We start from the raw sequence: 16,227 nt of genomic DNA, 5'->3' as shown, positions 1-16,227 counted from the left end.
GACATGTAAAGATGGCCAAAGGGGGAGAAAAAAAAACCTTGATAAATCATGGTAGCCTTTATAAGGTATGTCATATCAGAATTTGTTCCTGCAAACTTCAGAGAAAGATTTTTCTTTCTTAATTCAACTATTGTCCATCATTGCAAACTTTGATGCTGAAAAATCATTAAAATGGATAAATTTAGAACTTCAGTTAATCAATATAACATTTTTTCAGACAAGTTTTTATCCATAAGGTGGTCAGTGTGTGTCTATAACATTCAGTCCAACAATACATTGAAAGATCTATATGTGTTAGATTCATACTTTGAATTTTATTTTAGAGATTAAACATTTTTTTAAAATTTTCATCATGTGGTGAATTGTAGTCCTTTGAAAGCTGGTCTATTTTTGGAATTAGCTAAAACTCTTTCTGTTACAGGTATGAATACAGTAGATGATCACTGAAAAATACTTTTTAATACTCTAATATTAGGTCACACTATAAAGTGAAAGCTTGAAGTTTTTCATGCAGTTTCTGTAAACAGAAAGAACATAATCAAAATGAAGAGTCTTAATGACAACATCTAGATTTATGCTGTAATTTACTTATTTTAGCAGCAGCAATAAAGGAGTATTGTACTAATGAACTATAAAGGAGAACCAGAGAAAGGCATCTCTGATTTGGGTTCTGTCTCTCTAAAAAAGAAACATTTGGTATGCATTTTTGCTTTTGTGTTACTTTAGTCAGAAATATTTCATAATGCAATTTCAAAGGGATAGCTGCTGCTTATAAATATTCAGTCAAGGTAATCAAAGTAAAAAAGTCCTTTTGTCTATATGAACAAAGGTACAATTACCACTCAATATTTAGCACCCTGGGGCTATTTGGCACAGAATTGTTTGCTAATAGTCTATCTTTTCTTTCTGGGATAAATTTCAGTGTTATTCCATTAAAGGAAAAAATGCTTGGCATAAACCCTGGACTAACGTCTTTCAAAAAGAAGATTTCGCATACTATTCTTAAAAGAGTTGCTTCAGTTAAAATCTTCTGTCCTAAGGCTATTTGTGCACATGTCTGATTGATGGGAAAAAAGTGCTGGAGAAAAATGAGATCACAAATATATATTTTGGTTGCTATCAAATCAATTCAATAGTAGAATGTGACTACATTAAAAACAACAAAAACAAGAAATTGCCTTTAGAGTTTGACAGCAGAATTCACTAGGGCAGCAGCCAGTAAAGGTCAGTTTTTTCCCATATCATTAGTCTCACAAAAGAAATAGATCTAAGGATCATGGTTTTTACAAAAAGTTAATGTGTTTATTTTACATAAGGTGGTCTTATTAAGTATATGTGTTTATTTGCTTAGGATGACAAGTCAAAAGTAACAGCTGGGTAACAATCACCAGGTGAATTTGTGCTTGTGAGTGCTTAAAACCGAAAACTAGGCTATAATTCTGGAAATTAATATACTTAAAATATGGTAATGCTTGGACAATTCTTTGGTCTATTTATTTTTCCGATGTGTATTTCAGTGCTGTAAATTGCATACACAATGTTGGGCTACCATCACCACTATCCAACACTAAAACACTTCCATTATTCCAAATAGCAACCCTGTGCATTCTAAGCCTCAACTTCTGAATCCCCATCTCCCACCTTGTTCCCCAGCAACCAACATTCCAGATCTGACTCTGTGAGTTTTCTTACTCTAATTGTTTCAAGGATCACAAAATATTTGTCCTTTTAATTCTGGCTTATTTCACTCAACATGATGTCTTCAAGGTTCATCCGTGTTGTTTAATGTATCATGACTTTATTCCATTTATGGCTGAATAATATTCACTGGATATATATATATATACACCACATTTTACTTATCCATTAATGGGTTGATGGACACCTGGATTGCTTCCATCTTTTAGCAACTGTGAATAATAGAATGTAAATGTCTGTTCAAGTCCCTGCTTCCAGTTCATTTGGGTATATACCTAGTAGTGGGATTGTCAGGTCATGCAGTTGATCTAAACTTAGATTTCTGAGGAACTGCCAGACTATCTTCCATAGCAGTTTCACCATTTTACATTGCCACCAGCAATAAATGAATCTTCTCCAACACCTGCTATTTTCTGTTTATTTAATAACATCCATTCTAATGAGAATAAAATAGTATATCAAGGTGGTTTGGATTTACATTGCTCTGGTGGCTAATGATTTTGAGCATCTTTTCATGAGCTTTCTGGCCATTTGTATGTCTTCTTTGGAGAGACGTCTACTCAAATCTTTCTCCTCTTTTTAATTATTATTTTTTTTTTTTTTTTGTCTTTTGCTGTTAAGGTGAAGGATTTCTTTACATATTCTGGATATTTAAACCTCTATCAGATATGTGGTTTCCATGTTTCTCCCATTGTGTAGGTTGTCATTTTATTTTTATGATAAAGTCCTCTGAGGAATAAAAAATTTATACTTTATTGAGGGCTCACTTATCTATTTTTTTCATTTGTTGCTTGTGATTTAGGTGCAGAGTCTAAGAAACTATTACCCAGTACAAGGTCCTGAAGGTGTCTCCCTATGTGTTCTTTCAGAAGTTGGACATTTGTGGTTCTTATATTTAGGCTTTTGATCTAGTTTGAGTTGATTGATTTTTGTATAACATGTGAGATAGGGATCATCTTTATTTTTTTGTAAATGAAGATCCAGCTTTCCCAGAACCATTTACTGAAGAAACTATTCTTTTCCTATTAAGTGGCCTTTGTCACCTTGTCAAAAGTCAGTTGACCATAAATGTGAGGGTTGATTTCTGAGTTCTCTATTCTATTCCATTGGTCTATATGTCTGTCCCTTGCTAATACCATGATGTTTTGATTACTGTGACTTTATAATACATTTGAAGATTAGGAAGTGTGAGTCCCCCAACTTCATTATTCTTTTTCAAGATGGCTTTACCTACTTCCATATAAATATGGTAAATTGCTTTTCCAATTCTGAAAAGATGAGTGTTGGAATTTTGATTGGGATTGCAATAAATCTATAAATTCCTCTTGGTAGTGAGACAGCTTGAAGTTCTTTTATGAAACCCAAAAATAAAAAAGATTATCTTCTTAAATTTATCTATCCCCGTGGGTGTGGTTTTCTTTAATTGCATTCAATTCACATGAGATCACTTGATTAGATTGCTTTTTATTGTCCTATGGCAGTGAGGCATGACTCAGGCTGCCTCCACCCTCTTTCTGGGTCTTATATAAAAAGAAACACAGAGAGAGATACACAGAAAAAAGGAAGCTGACATATCCTGTCATGTAAGAGACAGGAACAGAGGAAAGCAGAGGACTCAAGAGGCTGAGAGAGGTTCTGGAGTCTGGAACCAGCAGAGCACAGAGGCACAGAGAGATACCCCTAAGGGGCTGGGCCCATGGAGCATCTCCAGGCTGAGGAGATGAGCCCTGCCATATGCCTGATCACCATACAGCAGGACCACAAGAAAACCAGTAGCTGACTTGGTGAAAAAGCATCTGTTGATGCCTTGATTTGGATATTTCATGGCCTCAGAATTGTAAACATTTATCCTTGTATTAGTCAGCCAAAGGTGTGCTGATGTAAAGTATCAGAAATCTGCTGGTTTTTATAAAGGGTGTTTATTTGAGGTAAAAGCTTGTAGTTACAAGGCCCTAAAAAGATCAACTCCAAGCTCCTTTCTCAGCAAAGTCAGCTGCCACATGTTGAAGCATGAGGGCAGATAATCTTTGCCTGGTCTCTCCTTCCTTATTTCTCCTAAGGGCCCATGGGTCCTGCTTCTTCAGATCTCAGCTGTAGGCTGGCCTAGGGCCCATCTCTTAGCATTCCTGTATCTGGCATTGGGCTCATATCTTCCTATATCTTCCTAGGCTTTCGTAACTGCTCAGCTGCTCAGCTATGAACTACCAGGCAAATTGCTCATCTCTCTCCGGGCTCCAGCATCAAAACTTACAAAATTCTCTCTCTCTTCTTCTGTGTCTATGGAACTCTTTCTCTTTCTGTGTATCTTCTTCAGTTAATGTCCATTTATATCAGCCTATCAAGGGGGTGAGAACTCAATCCCGAGGCACTTCCAACTTATATATGGTCAAATAAAGTCCCTAAATTGATTTTATTAAGTAAACCTAAAACCTTTGAATTTAATACAAACAAAGGGTATCACACCCAGAAAAACAGACTAGTTTACAAACATAATGCTTCTCATTTTCAGGGTTCATAAATAATCTCAAACTGCCACAACCCTAAGTAACTAAAATTCCAATTATAAAAGCAAGCCCATTTCTGATACTTTATATTGGCAGCCCATTGGCAAACAGAGAGGTAGTACTGAAATTTTAATGATATTTCACCTTCCTATCCATGAAGGTAGATTGGATTATCCTTCCATTTGTTTAGGTGTTTTTTTTAATTTCTTTTAGCAATGTTTTGTAGTTTTCTGTGTACAAGTCTTTTACATCCTTGGCTAGATTTATTCCTAGATATTTGATTATTTTAGTTACCATTGTGAATGGCATTTTTCTTCTTGCTTTCTTCTTCTGATTGATTATCACTTTATGTAGAGGCATGACTGATTTTGGGGTGTTTTTATTGTACCCTGCCCCTTTCCTGAAATCATTTATTAGCTTTGGAAGCTCTGTTGTGGATTTTTTCAGGATTTTCTGTATATAGGATCATATCATCTGCAAATAGGGAGTTTTACTTCTTCCTTTTCCATTTGGATGCCTTTCATTTATTTTTCTTGCCTAATGCTTTGGCAAGAACTACCAGTACTATGTTACATAGCAGTGGTGACAGTGGCCATCCTTGTTCCTGATCTTAAAGAGAAAGTTTTCAGTCTTTCACCAATAAGTAGGATGTTATCTGTGGGTTTTTTTTATATGCCCTTTATCATGTTGATGAAGTTTCCTTCTATTCCTAGTGTTCTCAGTGATTTTAATGTCAAGGACAACTGAAGTATTTGTCATATGCCTTTTCTTCATCTACTGAGATTTTCATGTGTGTTTTTTCTTTTCATTCTGTTAATGTGGTATATTACATTAATTAATTTTTTTACATTGAACCAGCCTCATATACTGGGTTTAAATATACACCTTGAACATGGTGTATAGTCCTTTTAATATTCTGTTGGATTCAGTTTGCTAGTATTTTCTTGAGGATTTTTGCTCAAGAGATATTGGGCTGTTGTTTTATTGTTGTGTAGTTTCTTTTCTGGATTTAGTATGAGGGTGATGTTGGCCTGGTAGAATGAAATGGACATTATTCCCTCCTTTTCAATTTTTTGGAAGAGTTTTAGCAGAATTTGATTTAAGTCTTCATGGAATGTTTGTTAGAATTCTTCTGAGAAGCCATCTGGTCCTGGGCTTTTCTTTGCTGGAAGGTATTTGATTACTGATCCAATCCCTTAGTAGTTTGTTCTTCTAGAGTCAGTGTTGGTAGTTTATGTATTTCTATGCATTTGTCCATTTCTCCTAGGTTATCTAATTTATTGGCATACAGTTTTTCATAGTATTCACTTTATATATTCTGTCAAACTCTGCCTTTTGAATAGAGAGTTTAATCCATTCATATTTACTTTTAAAGTCACTATTGCTGACACAGGAATTTCTTAAGGGTCATCCCAAGGAGGAATTTCCTACTTCAAACTTCCCAGGCAAAACAAGGCCAGAGTCTACCAAAGGTATACATACTAGCTTCAAATTGCCCTAGGGAGCAGGTGCAGAGAGTGCCAAAAGCTTCTCTTAGGACTCTCCAAATCTCAGGCTTCCTGGCCTGTCCAGCAAATGCATCCCTTCAGCCAGCTGTCCCCCACAGCCCTTAGGAAGTACTGTGTCCTTAAATCTCCACCTCCTTCTACTGTCTGGGGTGGGGTTGAAACAATGGATAATGCAAGTCTTTGGCTGTGGCATGGTTGAAGCAATGGTTGCCATGCCCTTTATCTGGAGTGGGCTGAAGCTATAGCTGCCCTCACCTGGGACCCAGTGACCCAAATTCACTAATCAAACAACATGGTCAGGAATGGATTTTGCTCAAGTGGTTGAGCACCCTCCTCCCACATTGGAGGTCCCTGATTCAGTTCCTGGTACCTCCAAAAAAAAACAAAAATGCAAAAAACAAGCAAAACAAATGAAAAAAAAACAAGTTGGGGAAGCTGATGTGCCTCAGTGGTTGAGTGCCAGCTTCCCAGATATGAGGTCCTAGGTTCAATCCCCAGGTCGCAGTACCACCCTCAAAAAAAAACAAAAAAACAAAAACACAATCAGTGATTGGCCAGGCCCATCCCTGTTCTTGGGAAGAAGATTTTTATATCCCTTTCTGTCACCAGCAGCTAATCAGAGACTGGACTCTGTGGTAGCACATGAGAGCTACATACCAGTAGCTGCTGCATAGACTGATCTATTTACAGTTCTTTACTGTAATTTATCAGCCTCTTCATCTTGTTCTTCCCTGGATGTTATACTCTGCCATCTTTGCTGGAAATCTCCCCTTTGTTCTAATTAAAAAATAATAATAATAAGGGAAATACAAATAAATCTCACTACAAAATAAAATTTGTATTTAATACCTTCATTTCAATTTTAATAACAAAACTGAAGAAATGTATGTGATTAAATCAATATTACCGTAAAAAAGGCAATATGTTTATCAATAAAATTAATATATAAATCACAAGAAAAAAGCATAATGCACGATGCATGAATGTTTGAAACACTCTTTCTTTCTACTATGTTGAAAATTTGCTTTATTAATGCAGAATTTTTAGTTAGATGCCTTGTAGGAGAATGCAAATCCCCAATATATAAAGCAAACAGTAAACTTTTCCTCATTCTTTTATATTATATACTCTGCTACTTTATAAACTTTTAAGCCAGAAATGATGGTAGTATCTATGAGCTGCACATTGATATAGAAACAGAAAAATCTAATATTTTTAACTAATTAGGCCCACATTCAATATGCATTTTACACTGGTACAAGGAATGTCTTGCATTCCAGAATACTTCAAAGATTTTGGTGAGAGTATGAGTAGTACAAACATGCATAATTACAAAGCAATATAACTGTTATAATTAAATTATGAAGAGCTGTGTGAAAAACAGAAGAGACAATCAACTCTATGTCTCATATTGGAACAATATATCTATAATACATAATACAGCACAAATTGGTAGTTAATATTTTTTACTAAATTGCATTTGGTTAGTCAAAGTTCTTCATGCTATTTTTATTAACTATGTGTAAGATAACCACAGAATATTTTATTTAATATAATAGAAAGGACTAAGTAAAATATAAAAAATCAAAATAAATCACATTTGTAATATTTTTATTTCAGTTTATAGTTATTTGTCTACAAATGAAATTGTATTTCTTAGTAGAGATTGTAATTATAAACATTTGAAAAACATAATTTTGATATGTCTAACAACTTCACTAAATGAAAAAGTAATGAAAGGAACATAAAGGTGAATATTCCCCCTCAATACAAAGAGAAATGCAATATTGAATATTATTTCATAAACTAAGACTATCTATTGTTAGCAGAATGGAAAAGCCAAAATATATTCCTTAATGATAATTGTGAAAATAATTTTAAATAATATAAATACAGTAACCAAATCTGTAGTAGTAATAATAATATTATCAATAAATAATATTTTGTTGACTTTTTTCCATGGGGCACTTTGCTGAGATCTTAAAAATATTACTTTGTATTAGTTTGCTGATCCTCATGACAACTATATGAGATAGATAGAAATATGCCCTTTTTTTTTAAACAAATGTAAATACTACATTAAGAGAAATTAAACAATTCAGAGACACTTACACAGTTAGATCATGCCCTATCAGGTCCTTGAAATTTTCAGCTGGAACAAAGCATGAGTATCATCATTAGAAGAGTCTAGTTCAGTGATTTTCACACATTAGCATGCTTCAGAATCACCAAAAGTGTTTTTATTTTTTTTCTTCCCCTCCTCCTCCCCTGTCATGCTGTTTTTGCTCTCTGTCCATTTGCTGTGTGATCTTCTGTATCTAATTCTCTTTTTTTTTTTCAGTTTTTGTTACTGCCCTCCTTCACCCCTCCTCCTAGCCCTTGTTATCTCCCTTTTCCAGCCATTGCTATCCTTCCCGCCAGTCCCACCCACTTAGCCAACTCATAATCTGCCCCCTTCCTTAGTCACCGCTTACCTCATAGCTGCCTGCACAGCTCCGCCTATCCACTACCGCCCCGTAGTTAACCCGCCCCAGCTCCTACCCCTCCCTTAACCCGACCCTATATAATCAAGTGTATTTCCGCAAAAAAGTAGACTAGCTCACTCTCACAGGCTGTCTCCGTGGTTTTTACCGCGCGTCCCCCACACCTGGAGAACCTAGGCCTGCGCGTTGGCCTAGGGGCTCACCGCCGAGCCGTGGAAGCCCGTCCGGTCCTCTTGGGTTGCTAACTCAAAATAGCTGCCCACAGTTGGGGGCTCGTCCGGGATCCTTTCCTTCCACCGTCCTCCGGCCCCTCTCTGATGCTGCTGCTGCTGTCTACAGGCGACCATTTCAGCTCTGCAGGTAGGGACCCCATCGCCGTCTCTTCTTCTCCCACTATGGGCGTCTCTCTCTCCTCACACCATACCCCTCAGGTTCGGCTTTTAGCCGCCTTGCTTGATACCAATGGAGTCCGCATTTCCCTGAAACAGCTCCAAAAATACTGGGACCTGCTACTCCCTTTTAATCCGTGGCTCGCCACCTGCCAGCTCTGGAGCCCGGACACATACTCTCGACTCATAGATCGAGTCACCTCTGCCATAGAGTATGAGAAGCGGTCTTTTCCGCCCGGCCTGCTGCCTGCTCTAGTAGCCATATGCGCCTGTCTCCTTGGTGCGCCGTCAGAAGCCATCCGAGACAAATCAGTTAAGCAACCCAATGACTATGAGCCCGACGATCCTGGCGACACAAATTCTCTGTCTGACCAGCTCGCTGCTGCTCTCGAGTGCGAACCTCCCCACCCGCGCTCCCCACGGCCCGCAGAAGCCGCTTCAGCAGCTCCTCAAAATGGCGGACCTTCTCCTTCTTCTTCCACCTCTGCCCAAAATGGCGCACTTCCGGCTTCTTCTTCACTTATATCCGAGCCCACCGGCGGGAACAAAGGCGCTTCCTCTCGCCTTTACCCGCCCCTCCCTGTCCCGTCATCTTCCGGCCCTGCCCTGGAAATGATGCAGACACCATCTTCCGTTAAACCAGAAAAGCCTCCTGCGCCATTTTGTCCCTCACCGGACGTGACTTCGCCGCCATCTTGGCCGGCGCCCGGAAATGACGTGACTTCGCCGCCATCTTGGCCGGCACCCGGAAATGACGTGACTTCGCCGCCATCTTGGCCGGCGCCCAGAAAAGACGTCACTACACCGCCATCTTGGCGGACGCCCAGAAGTGATGTAGCTGCTCCGCCATCTTGTCAAGCGCCCAAAAATATCCCGCCGCCAGCTTGTTGCTGCCTTGACGCTGCTAAGCCATCATTCTCTCATCTGTTCCCCACTGCTGTTCATCCCTCGCCACCACCGTATGGCAGCAGCCCCCCACCTGCTTCTAGTGAAATGCATTCTCCTGCCCCCCAGCTATACCCGCTCAACCCGCTGCCCACGCAGCAACGCCCTCAGACTTGGCTTCCCTTCACAGCAGAAGAAGTTAAAACTCTTCGCAAAGCCGTTAAAGAAGATGGCATTGATAGCCCATATGCTCAACAACTAATAGAAGAGTTAGGGGTTCAGCTTGTTCTTCCTTATGATTGGATTTCTCTAGCTCGTTCCATCCTTCAGCCAGGCCAGTTCCTTGAATGGCGCGCTCACTATCAAGTGGCTGTTGATCAACAAGTAGTGGAAAATGTTCGAGCAGGTGTCCAAGATCCAGCTGATGCCTACACAGGGGTTAACAACTATGCTGACCCTCGTTCCTATGTAGACATAGACCCAGGGTTTTGGCACCGAGTGAAAGTTCTCGTTCAGCGGTCATTTTCTTTGATTTCCACCAAACAATCCACCAAGTTCACGCAAATGCTTCAGGACTCGCAAGAAACCTTTCCGGCATTTGTTGCCCGCGTTATCGAAGCATGCCAATGTAAAATTACTAACGAAGACGCTCAGTTTGCGTTAGCAAAAGAACTTATTCTTGATGGGTGCCTCGCACCCTTCCGAGCTGTCATCCTTCCTATCCGCGATAAGCCGATGCACGAATGGGTCCTAGCTTGTCAAGATATTGACCCACAGACTAAAGCACTTACTGCTGCCTTCACTTCCGCTATGGCTGTCTCATCTGCCTCCAATTCTGCCTGTTTTCAATGCGGTCAACCCGGTCATTTTGTTCGCGAGTGCCCTCAACTGGCAGCTCCCTGCCCTGCCGTAGCACTGCACAGACCAAGAGGTCCCCCCACGCCATGCCCGCGCTGTGGCAAAGGGTATCACTGGGCCCGCGACTGCCGCTCAGCGCAACGTTTTTCTCAGCCTTTAAACTTCCAGCGGGGCAGGCCTCAGCCCCTCCCCCAAGAGGCCCTTCACAAAGCTCCAAAACCCTAATGTGGACCATGCCTATCAAACGTCACCAAAGACCTTCACTAGAACTTAAAATAGACGGACAATGGCTTGACGGACTCTTGGACTCGGGTGCTGCAATCTCTTGTATTCCCTTCGAAATCGCCGCTTTTAATCACTGGCCCCTCGAAACTGGCCCTCAAGTCATCAGTGCCACGGGAGCTGCTACCTCTTGGAAAACATCTCAGCCTCTGCATTGGAGCGACCGAGAGGGTCACGAAGGCCAAATTCGTCCACTCGTCCTCTCTTCAGTCCAAACCATCCTGTGGGGAAGAGATGTACTCAGCCAGCTAAAAGCTGGAATCACTACAGAAGCCTTCTTAGCTGCGCCGCCCCCCCCTTATAGGGGCCACTGCTCCCGTTTCAAGACCTGACCCTATCCCTCTGGAATGGGACACAGAGGAGCCCATCTGGGTCGAGCAGTGGCCCTTGCCAACTCACAAACTACAAGCTCTCTCTGCCCTCGTTGAAGAGCAACTACAGGCAGGGCACATTGAGCCGTCTACCAGTCCCTATAACTCGCCAGTTTTTGTCATCAACAAAAAGAACACAAGCAAGTTTCGCCTCCTCCACGACCTTCGAGAAATTAACAAGCATATTAAGCCAATGGGGTCACCCCAGCCTGGTTGCCCGCATCCCACTGCAGTCCCTCAGCATTTTTATGCTGCCACTATTGACATCAAAGATTGCTTTTTCTCCATTCCCCTTCACCCGCGAGATTGTCCACGATTTGCGTTTACAGTCCCGCGTACCAACAATCAAGGAGCAGCACTCCGATTCCAATGGCGAGTATTACCACAAGGCATGCGGAACAGTCCAACTATATGTCAGCTCTATGTCAATCATGCCATTGAGCCGCTACGCTCTAAGTTCCATCCAGAGCACACATACATCATCCACTATATGGATGACCTTCTCTTAGCAGCAAGCTCTAACACACTTCTCAATGATCTACTCTCTGCAGTTATGACAAACCTCTCAAGTCTTGGATTAACAGTGCAACCTGACAAAGTTAACCCCCAGCCACCTTTCCAGTTCTTAGGCTTTCATTTTCATCAATATATTTGGCCCACCAGCCCGCAAATCCATGTTTCTGATCACATGACGCTGACTGAGCTCCAACGGCTGTGCGGACAGATCAATTGGCTTCGATCAGCACTCCCCATCACAACAGCGCAAATGCAACCCCTTTTTGAGCTCCTGCAGACTAAGTGCAGTCCATCCGCTGCAGTCGTTCGCCCCATCACCATCACCCCAGCTGCCAAAGAAGCCATCCAACAAGTAAATGCTGCACTCCAGCAATGCCGCCTAGAGCGATTCTCTCCCGATCTCCCAATCCTTGCCTTAGTCTTGCCAACACCAGTCACCCCAACGGGTCTCCTATGGCAAGATGGTCCTCTTCTTTTTCTACACACGTCAAAAAGTAAACTCCCAAAAATCTGCCCATTTACAAGGGCTTGGATCACATTAGCCACTGACTTAGTACTTCTCTCCATACAAACGTACGGCGTCCCGCCACACACCATTGTTTGGCCCTTTGATGCAAGAGAAGTTACTTCCCTTATCATAAATAATGCTCAAATGCAGAGCCTGATAGAGTTCTTTCGTGGCTCCTTCGACAACCACTATCCTCATCATCCACTGTTGCAAGGTGTATCTCAATTAGCATTTTTCAACCCGTTCCGTCCGCTGCCCGCAAGAAAGCCAATTCCCTTCGCCATCACTGCTTTCACTGATGCCTCAAAAAGGGCCTTCGCTGCTGTCATATATGTGCCAGGAAGGCTTGAGCCACGACAGGTAATGTTTGCCAATCACCTTTCTGTTCAAGTGGGTGAACTTTTAGCTGTCGCTGCAGTCCTCAATCTTTACCCAGACCAGCCTCTCAACATCTTTACAGACAGCTTATACACCTTACAGGTATGTCGCAGCCTCCCACTTGCCACCTTTCTACCCAGCGACTCATCTATAGATCAAGCACTCGCCTTTGTACAGCGACTGCTTGAAGAAAGGCAACAACCCTGGTTCATCGCTCATATCAGAAGTCACTCTGGCCTGCCAGGACCACTGACTCAAGGAAATGCTCTTGCTGACGCCTTAGCGTCCGGCCGTCATGTATACCCAGCTGCCATTCGAGAAGATTCCATTGACAAAACAAGACTAGGGGACTTCGTCAACCAAGCCAAACTTTTACACTCTCAATTCCACTTCTCTGCGCGATCTATCCAGAAGCTCTTTCCAGACCTTCCCATCGAAACATGCAAACATCTTGTGCATTCCTGTCAAACATGTGCACCTTTGCTACCACTTGGACCCTTGCAGCCACGCGGAGCTAATCCCCGTGGCCTGCGGCCTAACTCCCGCTGGCAACTAGACGTCACCCATGTTAGTGCTTTTGGGCGCCTTAAATATCTTCATGTTGCAGTTGATACCTTCTCGCACCTATGCTATGCCGTGCACCTCACAGGAGAGAGTGCCAAACATTGCATCAAAGCGCTTCGGCAAGCCATTCTATTCATGGGAATTCCTTGGGATCTAAAAACCGACAATGGACCAGCCTACCGCAGTGCCACCTTTGCCAGCTTTGTGCAGATGTACCACATTACACACCATTTCGGCATCCCCTACAACCCGCAGGGGCAAGGAATTGTTGAGCGCACTCACCAACAGCTCAAGCTACTCATTCAAAAAGAAAAAACTTCCTCTCCCCATAAAGCCCCTGCCGACGTCATTACTGCTTGCCTTATCCATCACAATCTCCTGACCTTCGATAACGAAGGACTCTCCCCAACTCACAAACATTGGGGACCCATGTGGCAACCTTCACAAGTTCCTCTTGTTCATTGGAAAGACCCCGCCACACACCTTTGGCAAGATCCAGCCCCCTTGCTAGCACAGGGGAGAGGCTTTGCTTGTGTCTTCCCAGACTCCGAGCCACAACCGCTCTGGGTCCCTGGACGTTACATCAGGCCTGCCACCGACCCCAAAGTTCCACTGAATGACGAGTACACTGCACCCTCCGTTAGAGACAACATTGACTGCGGAGGCCCAGATGTCGCCCCATTCACTCAAATTCAACACCAACCAGCCCCTCCCTGAAATGTTTATATTTAAATAAGTACTCTCTCCGAGTTTCTTTCCGCTGATTATCCCTCCCCTATGAGGGCTCTCTTCTCCCTTCTTTGTCTTTACAGATTCCCCAAAAGATGTACAAGAAGAGCCTTATTGCCGCCTCTACAACCTGCTGCTGACAAGTGCCTGACCTCCACCGAAACGTGCCTTACAACTTATCAGAGAAGAACTCTCAGTGCAGATGCTCTTCCCACTCTCCTCGCACCCTCACCCACTTTTATACTTCTTTTTTATAGTCTTCATTTTTTTAACAATCTTTTCAGCTGTCTGTCTTGCGGCTACAGCCCCAGCAGATTGGAACCTCCACCAACGCTTTCTCCTTGCTGTCGCCTTTCTACTTCTAATTGGCGTTTTCACCTCCCTCGTCGCCCTCCTCCCATGACCACCATGCGCCCCCAAGCAAATTCACTCGAGCCTACCTCTCCCACATCACCGCCCGCGAGAACCACATCAGCTCCTTCTCGCCGCGAACGACGTCGACAACGCTTCCTTGCCCGCCGCCTAAGCCGTCTTTCCCTTGAAGATGATGACCCCATCGAGCGCCAAGTTCTCCAGCTCCTCCGACAGGCCCGCTCTGTTCACACCCCCGCCTCCTGTTCCCCTACCCTTCCCTACCTCATCCATCTCCTCATTCTCATGTTGTCTCTAGCCTCCTCTGCCCAAAGCTCCTCATCCCATCAGCCATTTAACTGGACCTTACAGACATTCCCGGAAAAGCGCATTCTCGCTTATAATGTTACTAGTGTCGCTCCCTCCTTTCTCACGCACGTCTGCCCTCTTGCTGGAATTTCCTTCCGTCCCGAATGCCAAGTAAGCAACATCAGAAAAGCAAAGGTAGGCCACCACTCCTCCTCATCCTGTCGAGGCGGGGATACAGCATGCCTGCTTTCTCGAAACAACCGTCTCCTTGGCCCTCAATTCAACCCTGTGTCTGGTTTTTACATCTGTCCTGCTAGTGCTCGAGGTTGTCATGACCCATCACACTTCTACTGCCCCTCTTGGGGATGTGTGACCATGGCCCATGGATGGTCCGGTGCCCCCAACAGAGACCCGTATCTCTCTCTCCAAGTAGCCAACAATTCCCGTTGGGACTTTATTTGGCTGACAGTAAAAAACCCAAATGACGATACATGGCTGGCCGCTCGCCCCTATGGACTCCGGTTGTATATGAGCAACTATGATCGTGGCACTTTGTTTGAAATTCAAAAGCGTGTTGTCTCCGCCCCACCCTCTGCTATTGGTCCCAATCACCTCCTTAACCCTCCTCCCTCACCCACTGTTCACCTTCTTCCGTCATCATCTACCCTCAAAATCTCTTCCACCTTGGCCGCCATCGTCCCTTCTACAAACCCCACTTCCCCCCCCGCTGCAGGTATTCAACCACATCCTCTCATCCCCTCTAGTCCCTACTTCAAACTCCTAAACGCCTCCTATTCCTCTCTCAATGCCTCCCACCCCAACCTCACTCGCTCTTGCTGGTTATGTCTTTCCCCCAGCCTCCCCCTCTATGATCCACTTGCTATCCCTTCACCACTCTTTACTTCCTCCACCGACGATTCCCCCTCTTCCTGCAATTGGAATCAGTCTACTCATGTCCCACTCACTTTTACGCACATCTCTTCTAAAGGTTTATGCATTCACCCCCGTTCTTCCCACACTCCTAGCCTTACTGTCTGTACCAACTATACCTCCCCAGACGTCTCTGTCAAATACTTAGTTCCCCTAAACACCACCCAATGGCTCTGCTCTTCCACCGGGCTTACCCCATGCTTATCTGTTGCCACACTTAACAAGACCAAAGAAACGTGTGTTCTCATCCTCCTCACGCCCCGAGTCATCTATCACACTCCTCTACATTTCTTTGAAGCCTTTGATCACACTCAAGAAGCTATTTACCTCCACAAACGCGAACCTATTACTGCTGTACTCACTGTCACTTCCCTCCTAGCTACAGCTAGAGCCGCCACTGGTGTTGCAGCCCTAGCCACACAAGCCTCCGCCCTCCAAAACCTCAGACAAGCAGTAGACTCTGATATCATCTACCTCCGAGATGCAGTCAAGTATCTTAGAGACTCCCTCAATTCCCTTTCAGAAGTTGTCCTGCAAAACCGCCGAGGCCTTGACCTCCTCCTCCTCAAAGAAGGTGTCCTATGTGCAGCTCTGGGAGAAGAATGCTGCATCTATGCCAATTATACCGGTTTAGTAGACGCCAGCTTAAAAGAACTTGAAAAAGGTCTCAACCAACGCCGACTTGAACGAGCCCAAAGTGCTGGTTCCTGGGGCTTCCTGCAGCCCCTCCTCCCTTATCTCCTCCCGTTACTAACCCCAGTTCTGCTCATCATCCTAGGTCTCACCGTTGGTCCTTGGGCCATTCGACGAATCATCCGTCTTGCCAAGGATCATGCTGACAGTGTATTTTCCTCGTTTGTTCAAATCCATTACCACCGTCTTGCTACCTCTGATCTCGCTCCTCAATCCCGCCCTTGTCCTCGCCCCCTTTCCCACCGTACTTCCCGCCTGTGAAGCTGCTTGC

This window comes from Dasypus novemcinctus, chromosome 4, assembly GCF_030445035.2.
Source record: "Dasypus novemcinctus isolate mDasNov1 chromosome 4, mDasNov1.1.hap2, whole genome shotgun sequence".
NCBI classification, from domain to species: Eukaryota; Metazoa; Chordata; class Mammalia; order Cingulata; family Dasypodidae; genus Dasypus; species Dasypus novemcinctus.
Note: the sequence above shows the minus strand (reverse complement) of the source record.